The sequence below is a fragment of the Betta splendens genome, chromosome 1, assembly GCF_900634795.4.
Source record: "Betta splendens chromosome 1, fBetSpl5.4, whole genome shotgun sequence".
In the NCBI taxonomy this organism is placed as follows: domain Eukaryota; kingdom Metazoa; phylum Chordata; class Actinopteri; order Anabantiformes; family Osphronemidae; genus Betta; species Betta splendens.
Window position 1 is genome coordinate 14,517,431 of NC_040881.3, and position 16,338 is coordinate 14,533,768.

The window sequence follows — 16,338 nt, forward strand, 5'->3', positions numbered from 1 at the left end:
GTCCGCACAGCAGAGAGCTGAGGAACCACTGCTAACGGGGTGATAAGAACCACAGCGGTGTGGACGCAGCGGAGCTTCCTAAACATACAACACATGCTGAGATTCGCACTGACGTCGGTCCAGGTGCATCGTTCCACGTTCACGTATTCACGACTTTTCTCCTCCACGACCAGAAATACTGCATCTTCCGTCTCACACACAACTCACTGGAATATTTAGAACACTAAACCGCGTTACATTCAAACGCCTGTTCTTTACACTCCCGGCGTCAAGGACGTCTTGTTCTCGCCGCTTACGGACGGAATTCAGCGGTATTATTGCGGCAACGCGCTGCAGAGAGGATGTCAGGAGGGATGTGGCATCAAAGCGCGAAGCTCTGGAAATAACTGCTTTCTGACCTGAAGCACGGCGCTTTAAAACACTGTGTTCTTGTTGTTTTCAAACTCGGATTCCTGAGGACGTACTAGAACTAAATAAATCATCTCATAGTAAAGCTGTTACTTGAACCGGCTCACTGAGCTTAGAGGACAGGTCTAAAAATAAATGATAAGACCGTCACAGCAGGAATGGACAGAAGAGGAAAGATGCAGTTCAGGCCACAGTAACGAGTGAAGGAAGGCGCACAGGATGAATAAAGTGGGGGTCTATGGGAGAAAATGAAAATCAAGGGGTGTTATGGTGGGTTTTAAAGGCACAAAGTGATGTGAAGTGAAGTTCTTCAAACTGGATCAGTGCTGTTGCTGGAAGGTGGTGCAGTGCTGCTCCATTGTGTGTGTGTGTGTGTGTGTGTGTGTGTGTGTGTGTGTGTGTGTGTGTGTGTGTGTGTGTGTGTGTGTGTGTGTGTGTGTGCCCGCTCTGCGTCTTAAACCCGGCGACGGAGCCAAGTCGCCCGACGCGCTGCAGCTGCTCGTGACGCCTCCATCCAGCCCTGCTATTGTCTTTCCAGGCTTTTGTACAGGTTTTCTCCTCCTGCTTGAAAGCCATCTGGGGCCATTAAAGAGCCCAGGCTACCTCATTTAGTGGCTAGATTTCACCACAACTCAGCCAAACACAACTGCCAGATGGCGGTTAAAACGTCGAGCCCTGAGTCTCAGGCGCACGTTCTTTACCCGTATGGTGCCGAACCGGGTCCGCGCCTTTATTTACTCTGTGATAGTTTGGGGGCTGCTGGGATGCATTTGTCCCGCAGAAAGTAAAATAAATCCAAAACAGGGGAGGTTGTGCACACGGCGCTGTGCGTCGCCTCCCACATGCACCGTGGGAGTCGGCGCCTGGTGCTCGAGGTGAGAGACGTGGGTTCGTCTCAGCTCTGGCTGCTGACCCGGCACCGGCCTGGTCCAGGGTCGGGTCTGATGAGTAAGCATGTTCCTATTGAATAAAACACGAGGTGAAGTTAAAGTGACCTGGCAGCTCCATGAATAATCAAGGTTAAACAAGGGACAAAGGGGGGGTTGAAGCAAGGTGAGATGCAGCGTTTACAGCCGTCATCATCTCCCGCATGTTTATCTGGGGCGTCGCATCACATTTGGTCGTGCTGTGACAAACTGGCACTTTTGCAAATGTAATTATTCCAGGCATCTGCGTGCGTGTGTGACTCATGGACTTGGACCACTTTAAAGAAAACTTGCAGCTATTTATGCAGCGGAAGCCACAGGTTCGAAAAGAGAAGCACAGAAAATAGGCTGGAAACAGAATTCACGGTCAGTTCATCGAAAACTCGTTTAAATTATTTTTAAATACTTTTGCCCACGAAGATTATTTGTACTGTGCGTGCACGTGCAGTTGCCAACAATAAATTATAACCTGTGTGTGATTGTCTTCATAATCAGCACATGTCACTTGGACTCAATGAGTTCAAGTGAAGATTTAGTGGTTGGAGGTCAAAGCATAAGGTCACAATCACCATCTGTTTGCGTTTCTACATCCTTTTTTTGGTTCACGATATGTAATTAATGTTTTAAGTACATAGTCTGTAACTCAAGTTCCTGATGGATCAAGACAGCAGGTCCACGTTTCTCCGGTCCAACACCAGCTCGCTGTTTTGTTGACAGGATTTAAAAGACCATTCCCTCAATCCCCTGTAAAAATGGACGTTACTGTAAGTCAAGATGTTTTATTCTTGCAGACAATGATTGACTACAATCATGAATAGCGTGATCCAATATATTTCAATATATATATATATATATTCATATTTGTAGTCCTTTTAAAGTATTTCCCGCTGTGCAACTCATAGATTTCTGCTGAGATCTGTGAGTCCCTTTTCAATTTGCACCCGAAATTGTTTCTACCCTGCAAATTACACACCCATCTTGCAGCAGCATCTGTAGCCCTCCACATTTTCTTTGTGGTTTATCTAGGTTCTCCAAACTCTTAACCTTCTCGTTGCATCAGCATTAAGAAATATTCCAAGCGCCAGTCTGTTGCCGCCCTAATAGCTTTTTAATGACAACATATAAACAAGGGAGCAACATGTCCAAAGAGCTGAGTTATTAATAATAGTGATGCGTGAGAGGATGCTGATACTTAACAGTCCAGACAAGTGTGTGTGTGTGTTTGTGTGTGTGTGTGTGTGTGTGTGTGTGTGTGTGTGTGTGTGTGTGTGTGTGTGTGTGTGTGTGTGTGTGCGTGTGTGTGGGTTCAGTGGGTCATTACAGAGGCACTTCTTCCCTGTGAGAACGCTGCAGTGCAAACTACAAACTACTGATTCAACAACAGGAGGCAGATGTGGCAGCGTTCCCGTCGTCTGTTTGACAAAAACAGCAATAACAAGCATCAGCGTAAACAATGAGAAAACTGCAACACAGCCGAGTGGAAATCGCCCACAGGGAACATGAACGGCTGGATGGAACAAGAGGGATGGATGATACACTGTAGGAAACGCAACCGCACCAGCTTCCACTGGGACGAGGGGCGAGTCAACATTGTACCTTTTCTGTTGAACTTGGGCTTCAGATACAGAACAACACAATAAGAAGGAATTATTGCATCAGCAAATTACCTCGGAAGGATATTGTTCTCCGCGTGTGACATACAGTGAGTTTGTTCAGTTAAAAGTCAGGCGCTTATGTCTTTAATTATCCATGAACAGCGCCTATAGTAGGAGCAGGACTGTCAGTCACTTGGCCTCCAGAAGTTGCACGATATTGGTCTTTAAAATCTTCAAGGTCTCAGACAATAAGTCTGTCTGTCAGTCAACTGCCGCCCACTCACCACAGGCTGCCTCTCCTCCGCTCGCTCGCCCGCTCTCCTCCCTCCGTTTAATGCTTTTAGGTGTGTACAGCCAGGATTTTTTATTAAAATGAATGTTTATCTAGAAATGATTGAGTCCACGTAATGAATTTTTTTTTGTTTCGAACAAATTAAAACCTAAAGCTGTGATTTGCCACTTTGGTCAAGAGGACTTTACATTGTTCAGTAAAAGATTTTTTAAAAAGCTGTTAAAAAAACATTTCCTTGAGTTTTACAACTATTTGCAGAAATAAATGACAAAATATAAAAAACTCTAACCTGCGTCATCCACACTATTACTGTCAACAGGCCCTTTTCAGAGAAGTCACATTGATTAGTTAAAGAAGGCTGCTGCTAATGACATTACCAATAGCTCCATACTATTTAAGTAAATAACTAATCCCTGAAGGGTTATGGTTAGTGCTGGAGGTTCTAGTTGAGGAATGAAAGGGGAGTTAGAAAAATGTACAAGAACATACAGTACAAAGTTCTCGCAGGAAGTGGATTTTGAATTCGAGCATCGTTGCCGTCAGAGCGGCTGCAGCGCTCTTTTCAACCCTTTGGCATTTATTATTAAAGCATAACGCTTTAATTCCTTGGGGGAAATTGAACTAATAACCCTTTTCAGTCACAAGCAAGGTGCCCCAGCGCTCACCTGCTCCAGCGCTGGCTCAACCCGGGGAGAAACGGCACAGAGCACTTCAAGGGCAGGAACCTCCAGCTCTGTTCATGACTTTGGCTTCGTCTTCCAACATTTCTATGAAGCTCTTCCTCTGCGCGGCCCTTGTTTCGTGGCTGGAACGGCTTAACAGTAAATATAAGTGAGGCTTCTGAGCTTGACCTGCATCACTGGCCACTAACACAAAGCAGAGTAGCTGATTGAATGTGTTGTTGGGTGAGACACACACACACAGACACACACAGACACACAGACACACACACACACACACACACACACACACACACACACACACACACTTTCTCTCAAAATTACTGTTTAAGAAATCACACAAATATAGTAACAACTGGCCATTATAATACTGTATATATTATATTACAGTATGGCGTTACTATAAATCATACAACGACTACTAAAAACGCCTACTAGCACGGCTACTTTCTAATAATTGGCACAGAAAATGTGTAAAACACATTTAATTCTTCTGGAACTGCATATAAAACTGACATCACCATTAAAGTCGAGTGTGAAAAGTGAGAAACTGTACCTAGAATTTACATGTAGACAATTTAATGATTATCTCGTCACTCCTTCACGCGATGAATAAAAAGCTGACCTCTGAGTATTTATTATCTTCACTCATTAAAACGTCATGCTTTCAATTCAGAATCAGAGTTGGAATCAGGAAAAGTAGAGAGCACTTTCCAGGTGTTGGCAGGTGGTGCATCACAACATAAAAAGGTACAAGCAGGACATAATTTGAAGGAAGGAAACTCACCCAGTTCCTTGCACAACTTTTCGAATGTTTCGAATAGTATATTTAAACATTGACACATTTAGCAGTTTGACGCCACAAAACAGTTTTTTCCAAACTGAGAATCAATTGCATCTGCAAGAACTGAACATTCTCAACCTTCCAGACAGTTCATAAGGGCTTACTTACAGTACTACTCAAGCTGCTCGATTTTTAATGTGGCCACATTATGCTTAATATAGGTTTTATAGATTTACTCCAATGCCCCACTGAAACAAGCTGATATGGAAAACCGTATTATCAGCACTCCCTTTGCATCATCTGGCTGCTGTCTATATGTTTCTTCCCCAGTGGTTCGCCTCCATTTGGTTTAGATAGATCCTAGGAGCCAATATGTTCCCACCACTGCTTAGCTTTTATTTTTGGTGGGAAACGATTACTGCAGTAACATAAGCGAGTATGTGCGGCGTCACACTGGAGTCAGACAACAACAGACCAAGGTGCTGCTGGGCGACACTGGTCTTACTGGGTGATCTCATACAGCACGCAGTTCTGTGTGACTGCTGGATGCTTCATAAGCCAACTCTGGCTTTTTAATCTTCCAGTTTCAAATCCACAACGTTTAATTTTAGAAGCAGATCTCCTGGCTGCTCTTCTCATCTCATTTCAAGCACTGTGTGGAGATGATGATGCAATTACTTGCAATGTTTGTTTTCATAATGGCTTCTAATCACACACATAAGGCTGCCAAATGAATGTATGTAATGTTTGATGTATAGAGAGTTTAATATTGTTTCCATTTCATTTAATTTATGTATGGTTTACTCAGCAGGCTCTGCAGCCCCTTTCTCCAACACATAATAGCTACTTACTGTTGCAGAAGTCTAATATATTTTTTCTAATATACTTCTCTAAGTCTCTTTTAAGTGAACAATGAACCAATGCCAATAGGAAGCTTGTGCACGAACATCAACAATCAATGTAAATGGATGCATGTTGGATGAGAAACTCTGCTTTCTAAACAGGAAGTCGGAGCCAGGAGTTTAAATATCCAGCTCCCAGCACCTTTAAACTCTCGTGTTATGGGTCCAGACAGGATGAGGGATGAGAGGGGAAAAGTTGTTGGACTTTGCCCTGAGTTGAGTTCATCATGATTGTAGCGTTTATTTATCCGTGACAGGCCGTGCGTTCCCTTCAGTGACGTCCTACTTGCTCCTACCTAATTAATGCCCCTAATTAATATGCCACCACGGCTCAAGGATTCAGACAGACTCACACTTCCATGTTTGAGGTCCAATTCGTCTTCTTCCTTTTGCACAGACTGATCGTTTTGTATGATTATCATGTTCTGACGACAGCGACAGGAAAACCTTCAGTTTTTCAAAAATGCAGGAAGTGTGCATCTAAAGCTGAGCGTTTTTGTTTAATGACCTGTATTTCTGTTACATATTAGACTTTATTGATTGAAGAATTTGCTAGTTACTATAATAGATTTTATTATTTTCACAGCAGGTAAATGTTTTCTGTGACCTTTAATTTCATGGTGAACACAAAAGGAAATAGGGGGGACTTTGACATCTTCTGTCAAAGCTGCAGCATCACCTGAAGCTGCAAAGACTGTAAAGGCTTCTTGGGTCAAAGGAAGCCACAGAAACACACTGATTACACACATTAAGGATGGTAAAAGTACTACCGGTAATGTAGTCGAAGTGGAGTATGTACAAGCTGAGTGACACAGGAGTAGACTCTGCCTTTGGTTGGGGGTCTTTCGTCCTTCGTCTGTCGTCATGGAAACCATGCATGATGACACACACCATAAAATGAACAGAATAACAGAGAAGACTAACCGTAACATTACGTCTATGTGACATGTACATAAATACATTCATGTTCAAAACATAGTGAGTTTGAGCAACTGGAATTTGTGATGAGACATTTATAAACTAATAAAGTAGAGTGATATTCAATACCTTTTTAAAATCTGAGAGAGAGTTTGAACTTTTCAGGTGATGACATCTACAGCCCACATGCACAGCTTGTGGTCTGCCGGTGAAGAACTCACACACCCAACTGCATAGTGCAATATAGACCGAGGGGTTTCGACTGCAGACCAGGCCGTGACGCCTGAAGAGGACCGAGTCTTGGGTGAGTCTGGTGTCAAAAACCCCAAAAGGAAATGAAAAATACTGACCGTTTACGTCAACAGCCAAAACACATGAAAAGCTTTTATTTTGCAATTGAAAGTATTATCTATCTATTATTAACATTTTCAGTCTCAGAACAAGTTGGAGTAAATATTTTATCTGTGGGCACCATGCAAAGGACAGGAGCTGTGGGAAACTGTGCTGTGTGTAATGTACTGAACGGTTCATCGTCGCTCATCTGAGTCTGACTGACGCACGCGCGCGCTCGCTAACTTATCCCTGAATCTCTATTTAACACATTGACCTTTTCACTCAATCAAAGCCTCCTCCTCCTCTTCCTTCTCAGCTGCCATCTCCTCTTCCTCTGCCGCTTTCAGGCGCGTTCGGAGCCCTTCCAGAGGCAGTCGGAATAGACCCCGCGTCGAGGGCGAGTATTTTACAGAATGGAGTTTTTCAAAAGCACAGCCTGCAAACTGTTTCCGCCTTTTTTTGCCTTCTCACAACTGTGAATGAAGCATGTTGCTTATAAAATTCCTGTGGGGGGGAAATAAAGCTATAGGCGTTTGCAATGAGGAAGTCGCACAGGGATCAACTGTGAGAGGGATAAGTTCCTGCACCGTTTCACAGTTTAATGAACTTAAAAGTCTGTTTCAAGATAAATCGAGATCTGAAGTTGGCGTTGGTGTGATAGACTCATGTCTTCATTTGAAGTCTGGTATTTAACCATGTGGTTTGCCAGTGTTAAGATGTTTTCATCGCAGATCCCTCTGATGCATGTGATTACATCATTTGGCCGGGGAATAGTGGGGCTAGAAGCATGAAATCCCGAACACACTGTGGAGCGGTTTAATATTCTGCGCTCGGAAATTTGTTTTTCAGACTCACCAACGCAGATAACCACAGAGGATATTGCAGGACTTACATGAAATAGCGCAGGACAAAAGGCAATAAAGGAGTGTGACATGAATGCAGGATGTCTCTGAGGGACCGAGCGCACACAAATGGGCATACATAATGAATTACTGTTCAATTCAGTGGAGAGTTGACAAAACCAGGCAGGGTTGATTGGTGTAAATGAGCTGAGAATGAAAAGGATTAAATTAATTTTGCCCCCGAGGGAATTGAGTGAGAAAGTCAGCAACAGCAGAGACATGTGGTTATAAAAGGAGCCCTACAGCAATCACAACATGTCCCGCTGCCACCCTGGCGCCTTTCACTCTCTCACTCGCTCGCTCGCCCGCTCGCTCCCTCCACCGGAATCAATTTCCTCCATCGGCACATAAAAAAAAGGAAAAAACAGAATCATCCAATTTTGCAAGTGTTTTCATTTTCACACTCTTTGATCTCGGTGTCTATCGCCGACGCATGCAAAGCAGTGCCCACACCGGTGCAGCTGCCGTGGCTCGGCACGGGCTGCTGTACCGGTTGTCGGGCCGAATCCCGCGGGGGGTGAGGGGTGTCAACATGTCACATTCCACGGCCCCTCGAAGTGGTCGATCAGTGTGGTCTCATCCCATTCACACACAGATGAAGAAGAGCCAATCAGTGATAGCACAGGTCCACATTCACACCCTTCATCCTCATTCTTTAAATGGGTCAGATTGTGTAAGTGCTATACTGTGTGTGTAATAGTCTGGAATGAAGCTCATGGGACTTTACTGTTTAACTGCTACGCCGGCGGGTCATCGCGGCGCTTTCAGAAAACACCATTTGTTGTTGGCGGAATCAATCGGAGACGCTCACAGGACGCTGGCGCCGCGCTGGCGCCGCGCTGGCAGGCGACAGTGCGAGTGTGTTCTACCTGTGCGGAGCAGAGACGGAGGAACAGCAGGTGCAGATGGTCAGTGGGAGGACGAGGCACCACACCGCAGACACACACACACTCAAATATGCAAACAAACCATAGGGGCACACGCCGACGTCAAGCTCCGCACAGTCCTGGTTTCCATAAGCGTCCTCAAACCCCTGCCCTGTTATGACAGTGTGCAGAGGGATGCGTGGAGCGAGAGCTAATAACTATGTAAATGACGGCATGCAGGATCCGGCTTTATGATATCAGACGCAGTGTGGTAGAGGTGGCTTTCTCTAGAAGCCTTAACTCTACTGTACCATGCAGTGGGAGCAGTGAAGAGCAGCTTCTGTTCCTGTGCAGTGTAAATCAGCAAATATGAGTAAATTAAGATATGACCAACAGTGTGTTAATAACAGTGATTGAATGAAAGATCAGACAGCAGGTGCTTTAGTTTAATCACTGACAGAATATATAATATGTATATATATAAATATATAGTTTATTTTATTCTTCATCTATTATGTTTATTACCTTTGACAGTGTGTTCTCTCCTCTTTACAGTAGTTGTATTTACGAGCAGGGCGTCCACTGTGAGCCTTAAAGGTGCCCAGGCCTCTGTGATTCACCCTCTTTTGGTTTGTCTGTCATTTCTCTGTCTCGTTGCTCCCGTCTCACCTCGCCTGTGACAGTGCAAGGGGAACATCAATCACAAAGAGATTCTGTAACTTTACCAAGCGATATTCCTGTACTGGAACTTCACTGGCATCACATGCGACTTCCTCAGAGTGAACCCATGGAGCGTGACGACCACAGAGAGACAGCTACAACTCACACAGAGCCCTTCTCCTTCTATTCATACGTGTTGTTAAGACACACACACACACACACACACACACACACACACACATACACGCACACGCACACACACACACACACACACACACACACACGCACACGCACACGCACACACACACACACACACACACACACACACATACACGCACACGCACACACACACACACACACACACACACACACACACGCACACGCACACACACACACACACACACACACACACACACACACACACACACACACACACAGATATAGAAGAAAAAGAAAAAGCAATAAATCGACCAGCTTTGTACAATTTTTCATAATGTAACATCTTTAATACAGTAAAGTTGAGGTTGCCTTTAGGAATAAAGGTCTTGTTGGAACAAGTTGTATTATACATATTACAGTATGTGCTGTCAACAGTTTCTCTTGGGTGCTTTGACCACGTAGAAGTCATCATAAATAGTTTATGACACAGGTTTAGAAGTTGAGCCTCCCGTGGTTGTCATAAATATAGATGTGCTCTAAATATAATTTTGTGGTTTGATGCTGCACAGTTTCCAGAGCAGGAGAAGGTACGTAAGTTTAAGGTAAGGTAAGTTTAAACCACATTCTGTAATTGTAATAAGTTCAGGGACATGTTTGTGCGCCACTATTATTGAACCTATCAGTTTGCCTACATTCAAATCCTATTTCACCTGGCACAATTATGGTTATGTCGTAAGCCAGCGCTTTGCTCATCTTTGAAACCATGCAGCCCGTCCTCTCCACGAGCAAGGTCGCACACCGCTGAGCTTTTTTCACCTCCTCATCTTTATTTCCCTCTGCCCTTGTTGTTTCCCCCTTTCAGTGTCTGTCTCTTTGAAACATTATCTTCAATGATTGTCCAGTCCTCCATGAATTAAACATGGCAGTCTACGCTCACTCCTCTGTGCCCGTTCTTTGACATCTCTCCCACACTCACTCACTCACTCACTCACTCACTCACTCACTCACTCACTCACTCACTCACTCACTCACTCACTCACTCACTCACTCACTCACTCACTCGTTTAATAAAAGTGCAATTCTGCCTGCACCTTAGCATCTATATGATGATTTCCTCCAGGGTCATCAGTAGAAGTGAAGCAAAAATATGGCTCATTCAACAAGAACAAAAATCAAACTGAGAGATTGTAAAGATGTTTTTCTATTGGCAGCATTCATGTACAGTAATCACAGCGGAGCTTGAATGGAAACTAATGGCATGTTAGGTTTTTTAGTTCAGGTTGAAGCTTGTCTTGTATAAGCTCTTCACTTTCCCCACACTCTTTGTTTTTCACCCTGAAGAATGAACTTCACAGCGTTCTGTTCATGTGGTTGACCAGCAGCCAGAGCCTTTCACTCTGTACGGCCCCTGTTCTCCGCTCCAAGGGCGAGTGTGTGGTGGGGCCGTGTTTATTCACATGAAAAGGATCCCACATACGCTACGGGCGCGAGGTTTCTCCTCTGAAGACATGTAAACGGCATTAAAGCGCAGGCGGCTCCTCGCTGGGAGCGGATCATGACAGTAATTCATAGAGGGCATGTGTTTTTCCATATTCATTTTCCAGGAATGATTTAAATTGAATACGCTTCACACTGAATAACTTGTTCAGAAAAGCATCTCACAGCAGGCCAACGAAGAACAGAAATGTTAATACTATTATTCCTGCTTGACTTGGCCTGTTTGACTATAAATGATGTAATTTTACCATTCATTATACGACATTTTACCTCTAGGCTATGAGTACTTGTGAATTATTCATACGTGTAAAACGCTTATAGGTAAATCTCAGAAGTCTCATTTTTAATTGAAAACTACATTAGAAACATTTTATAACCTTGTGCTGGAGAAACACACTAGTCATGTGCACATTGCTACAGTGTGTACAGCAATGTGCACACAGACGATGCTCACAAAGCTCAGTGCTCAACAACAACAAAGCACCACGTGGCCTATTCTGTCAGATGTTTATGTGCAGGACTGTGCAAAAGTTTTAGGCATGTGAGAAAAATGCTGTAAACAAAGAATGCTTCTCAGAAACCAGTCCAGTAAATGAACAATAGAGAAATCTAAGTCAAATCAATATTTGGTGTTTTTGCCTCAGCTTCAATTCTTCCAGGTACACTTGCACAAAGTCATGGGTTTTTGTAGGATTATAGTCAGGTGTATGAACATTGTGAGGATTATACCAAACCGCAGCTAATGATCAGCAGGATAATCTGTGGAGTGGACTGCAGAGCCTCAGACCGTGGGACTGGATGCAGAACTCCCTGAAGGAGCAGTGCAGAAAATGCCTAAGCAGTAAAGGCTCGATAGAAGTTGGCATCAATAGAATGAACACGGGAGGAAAAAGGAACTGCACCAATAAACATCACCACCAACGAACCGTGGCGTTTCTCCACACTCACCAGGACAGAGCTAATCTGCCACTCAGGCCTCCTGCGTGCGTCCATGCTGGTCTCTGTTGGTCGCAAACGGCGCGTCCTGCGAGGTCACATGAGGAAATCCGATTTTCACCGTCGGGCGCGCGGAGACAGCCTTCGAGGAGTGGACGTCTGTGGTCAAAGATGCTCTTTGGGAGGAAGCCTCACGCCTGCGTCCTGTTGTGTCAGCTCCTAACGCAGCCCTGGTGGTGACATCACATTTGATTCATTTATCACTTCCTACATTCTTGTTTTGGGATCTACTTTAAATATTTTTTCTGTGGCAGCACCACTATAAATGTCTGCCTCAGGAGAATTAAAACCACACAGCAGCGCGCAAGAAGGATCATTCCAGTGCAGCAATGATTATTTTTTCTCTCCGCTACTTTATAAATGACAGTTTTATGCTGGAGAGAACATGTTATTGGCCGCCCCCTTATCGTCTTTGTCTTCCCTTTCCATTCCATCACTCTTCTCCTCCCAGCTGATCTATATCATCCCTCTTCTTTGCCCGCTTCTCCGTACACAAAGCAATACCCCCGGGGAATAGTAAATCTGCAAGTGGAGGTTTTCTTTGAAAATTAACGTCTCTTATTGAATCAAATGAAGCATGGACTCAGGGAGGGAGGAAGGAAAAGGTCAGCAGACTGAGACGTTTAATGAATATTGAATCCACCACTCTTTTTTTGTTTATACACACACACAAACACACACACACAGGCAGGAGATATATCAATGGAAGGAAATTTCCTCCATGTCCCGTAAGTATGTAAGCGAAATGATAAATGCAATCATTTCTAATATGTCGTATTGCAACTTGTTTCCGCCGTGACTGAAAAGGTCAAACTATAACAGAGCTACAAATAAGACTATTTTCAGCTTGTTTTGTCCAGCTCTACTGGAAGCACATGAATTTTAGTCATCACAAATAAAGTCATAATGTCATCATGAAGAGAATTGCTGCTTTCCTTGCTTGCACAGTTGTTGTGCTTGTTCGTTTCTTTGTTTATTTATTGTGTTATACATATATTTGCACATAGAGTCAGACATCCTCTCTGGAGCTGTGAAGATACAGGAAGCAAAGGTAGTGCTTAGGGGTAATGTTGTCTTAGTCTACACTTTCTTTAGATTAAACAAAGTTTGATATTAACCTCATACCTGAGGCCTTTAAAAAGGTGAAATGTGCAGGATTTACACGTGTGGAGCTTAGACTGAGCTGTTCAGTTCAAATGTTCAGTTCTGTTTTTCGGCACCAGTAGGAAAAGAAGCAAGGCCCTAAAATAAAGTTATAAAATATAAGCCTGTCATAAGCCTGCCTATTAATCTGTCAAAACATATACAGTAATTCCAGAGAGACAAGCCTGATTAAAATGTGTTTCTTGACACCTTATGCACTGAAAAAGTATTCTTATTATTCATTCATTTACTGCATGTGTCAATGGGAAGAAATCACAGGTGCAGCGCACTGGGAAGCACAATTAGCACCAACTTAATGAATTATTCATTCCTCATTATTATCCTTTACTTACATTAGAAACAGGCGTTTTAGCTAATTTGTTTAATTTGATATTACCACATGAGTTTATGTGAAAATGTTTCAAACACACAAAATCAGTATTAAAGCAGCTGTGTAAGGATTGACTTCATCCAATGTTTGGACACTTTTGCACAGTAAACAAGCGTTTTGGATAGTGTATGGATCGATGATACAGATGTGTCAAACTTCATTTTCCTCTGAGTAATTTGTGTTCACATCTGCAAGTACTGTACATGCTGCATTGTGTTGTTTTAAAAGTCTTGCAATAGTTGTGAGTTACTTACAGATATATCGTAAAAACATCCAAATGGCAGCAATGTGATGGCAGAGTTACTGTATCTCCCTAAAACGTGTGGTGGTGTAAATGTGTCCGTTGATGTGTGTTTCCTTCATTTTCAGAGACACTTTCTATAAGTCAGAAGGACACATTACTACATGATATTACATGTGATATTAGGGACACATCAGCCGTGTCCGTTTCCTATTAAAAGAAAAGATTGCAAAAGAATCTGAGTTACTAACTTTAAAAACAGAAATTCATGCAGAGGTTGTATACAAGTTACAAAACAGCCAATAATGAAACATTTGGCATTAATTGTGATTTAATTTATAATCTATAAAATAAAAATGAATCACAAATTAACTATTAAAAAAAAATAGATTAACTTGCATTGATGAGCCTAAACTCTTCAGCTGAACTTTTACTGTATCTCTTTATAGATCGTATAAGTGCTGTATTTTTGGTGTTACGTAATATAAGGATGCCATTTTTTTCATATCACTTTCCTAATAGAAAACTAAAACTCAATTTTACATTTCATGCTGACATTTGAATTTGGAAACTGCATCAAAGATGAGAGAAGCTGGAAGTGGCCAGTGCTGTCATACTGAAAAATCCCAGACACTCATCATTTTGTAAAGTTCCAAGTGAGACACGTGAGCCTGCACTTCCTACAGTAACTATTTACCTCGCTAACTTGACCTCTCACCCGACTGACCACCAGCGAGTGCGTAAGTGAGTGACTGACTGACTGAGATATCAGTGATTACATTTTAATCCCACTTTATTTTTTAGTTTGACAAATGTTTGAACAAAAAGAAAAAAAATGTTATTAGTTGCATGAAGGATACAAAGAAATACTGCCAAATTAACAGAATAAAGTGTAAAAGCTTAAGACTGCAGCTTCTGATGATATGAGTCAGTTCAGCATGTTAAACATAAGTCCTGCTTAAAGAATGAGCCCTGAGCCGTAACCGGTCACTTGAAATATCTGGACATTGACAGAACAGAGACCAGCTGCAGCTCATGTGAGCCACAGAGCAATGTAACATCTGTTACTGACTTCTTGAATATGTTCCACTCATCAGCATTGTCCTATTAAAATGTTCAGTATGTTGCCAGATCCCAAAACAACCAAACATTAGTTTTTATTTTTATGATAGTTTATTTTAATGACAATTAAGATGAACAGCGCAATTAAAAATAAATGGCATGAAAACGTCTATTTGGTTTATTAGCGTGGCCGTGTGCAATCGTTACACATTAAACATGCATTATGTGGCACTGTTAGTACTATGGGATAGCAGCTAGATTTGAAGATGACGCCTTAACGAGCAAATAAACTGAGCTGGAGTCTAAGTTAATGTCATCATGTTCCCTGCAGTTAAATAGGCAGAAGTAATAAGATGATCGAAGCATGTTTAGTGCCTAATGACTGTGTTTGCTCATGAGCAGTGATTGGATACATCCTTCATTTCATTACGACCTTTGCTAACCCCCACAGCATCACAAACCCAGCTGAGAAAACACTTCCCTAATCTCATTTTCTTCGTCTCGTCTTATCATTTTCCCTTGTTTCTTTTTCACTCTTCTTCTGTTTCAATGCTCCGAGGCCCCACCCTCTGTCAATTTTCTCACTTTCCACCTAATACAGTAGAAGCCAAGCGGAGACGAGATCATGCTGTCATTAAGCATAGATTATGTAGGAGTCACAGTGGCGCTGTGGGCTGTTTGCTGCAGCTTCCCTTTGGTATAATATTGCTCCCTTTGACTTCCTGCTTCAGAGACTCACTAGCAAACACATTTAGTGCAGGCTCACACACCCCATCCCAGGTAAATCAAAATACGAATAAACACCTATTACTGCATTGATCTAAGGAATATTAGTTTAACTCTGCTTTGACTCTACATATCCTGCTTATATTTGCTTAATATATTTCCTTTTTTTTTTACATTTTTTCATTTACTACAGTTTTTATTTAGGTTTAATGCAGTCTGTTCTATGTACAACTAAATTATTAAAAATGTCTTTTGTTTACAGAAAAACTACGTAACAATAATGGAAGAGAGAAATAAAAATGCAATCTAATAAATAGAAGTTTGAATAATTTTTTCCTAATTTTACTTCTTAATAAATAACATATTTATTTATGCATCCATCAGACAAAGTGTGCATGTGTGTGGGCAGAGATGGGTGGAGGGGTGTGGTTGCATGCCAGGAGCTGAGACAGCTGTTACGGGATCCTGAAATGAAAGTCACAGTGTTTCCTGTCAACATTTCAGAGCCTGTGATGAGATGGCGCTGACCTTTCGTGCTAGCCAGCTGTCTTTATGCAGTAGGTGGGCACATTTGTTATGCACAGCCTCATCCTTGGCAGACCTCAGGCCGACACTTTTGCTTGTTACGGCTGAAACCTGATACTGTATGTGAAGGTGCAGTAAACAGAGACCTATTGGTACAGAATGACAAGGCTGCAGATGAGATGGAGTCAGGGTTGCACGTATCCACATAACAAGACCTTTTATTAATTATTTTGGTTAAAAAAATACAATTATATACTTACAGGGCATGCCGGCCATGTAAGTAAGTGTTGATATCTGCTATTTATTATTTGCCATCACTGATCAGTGTAGGA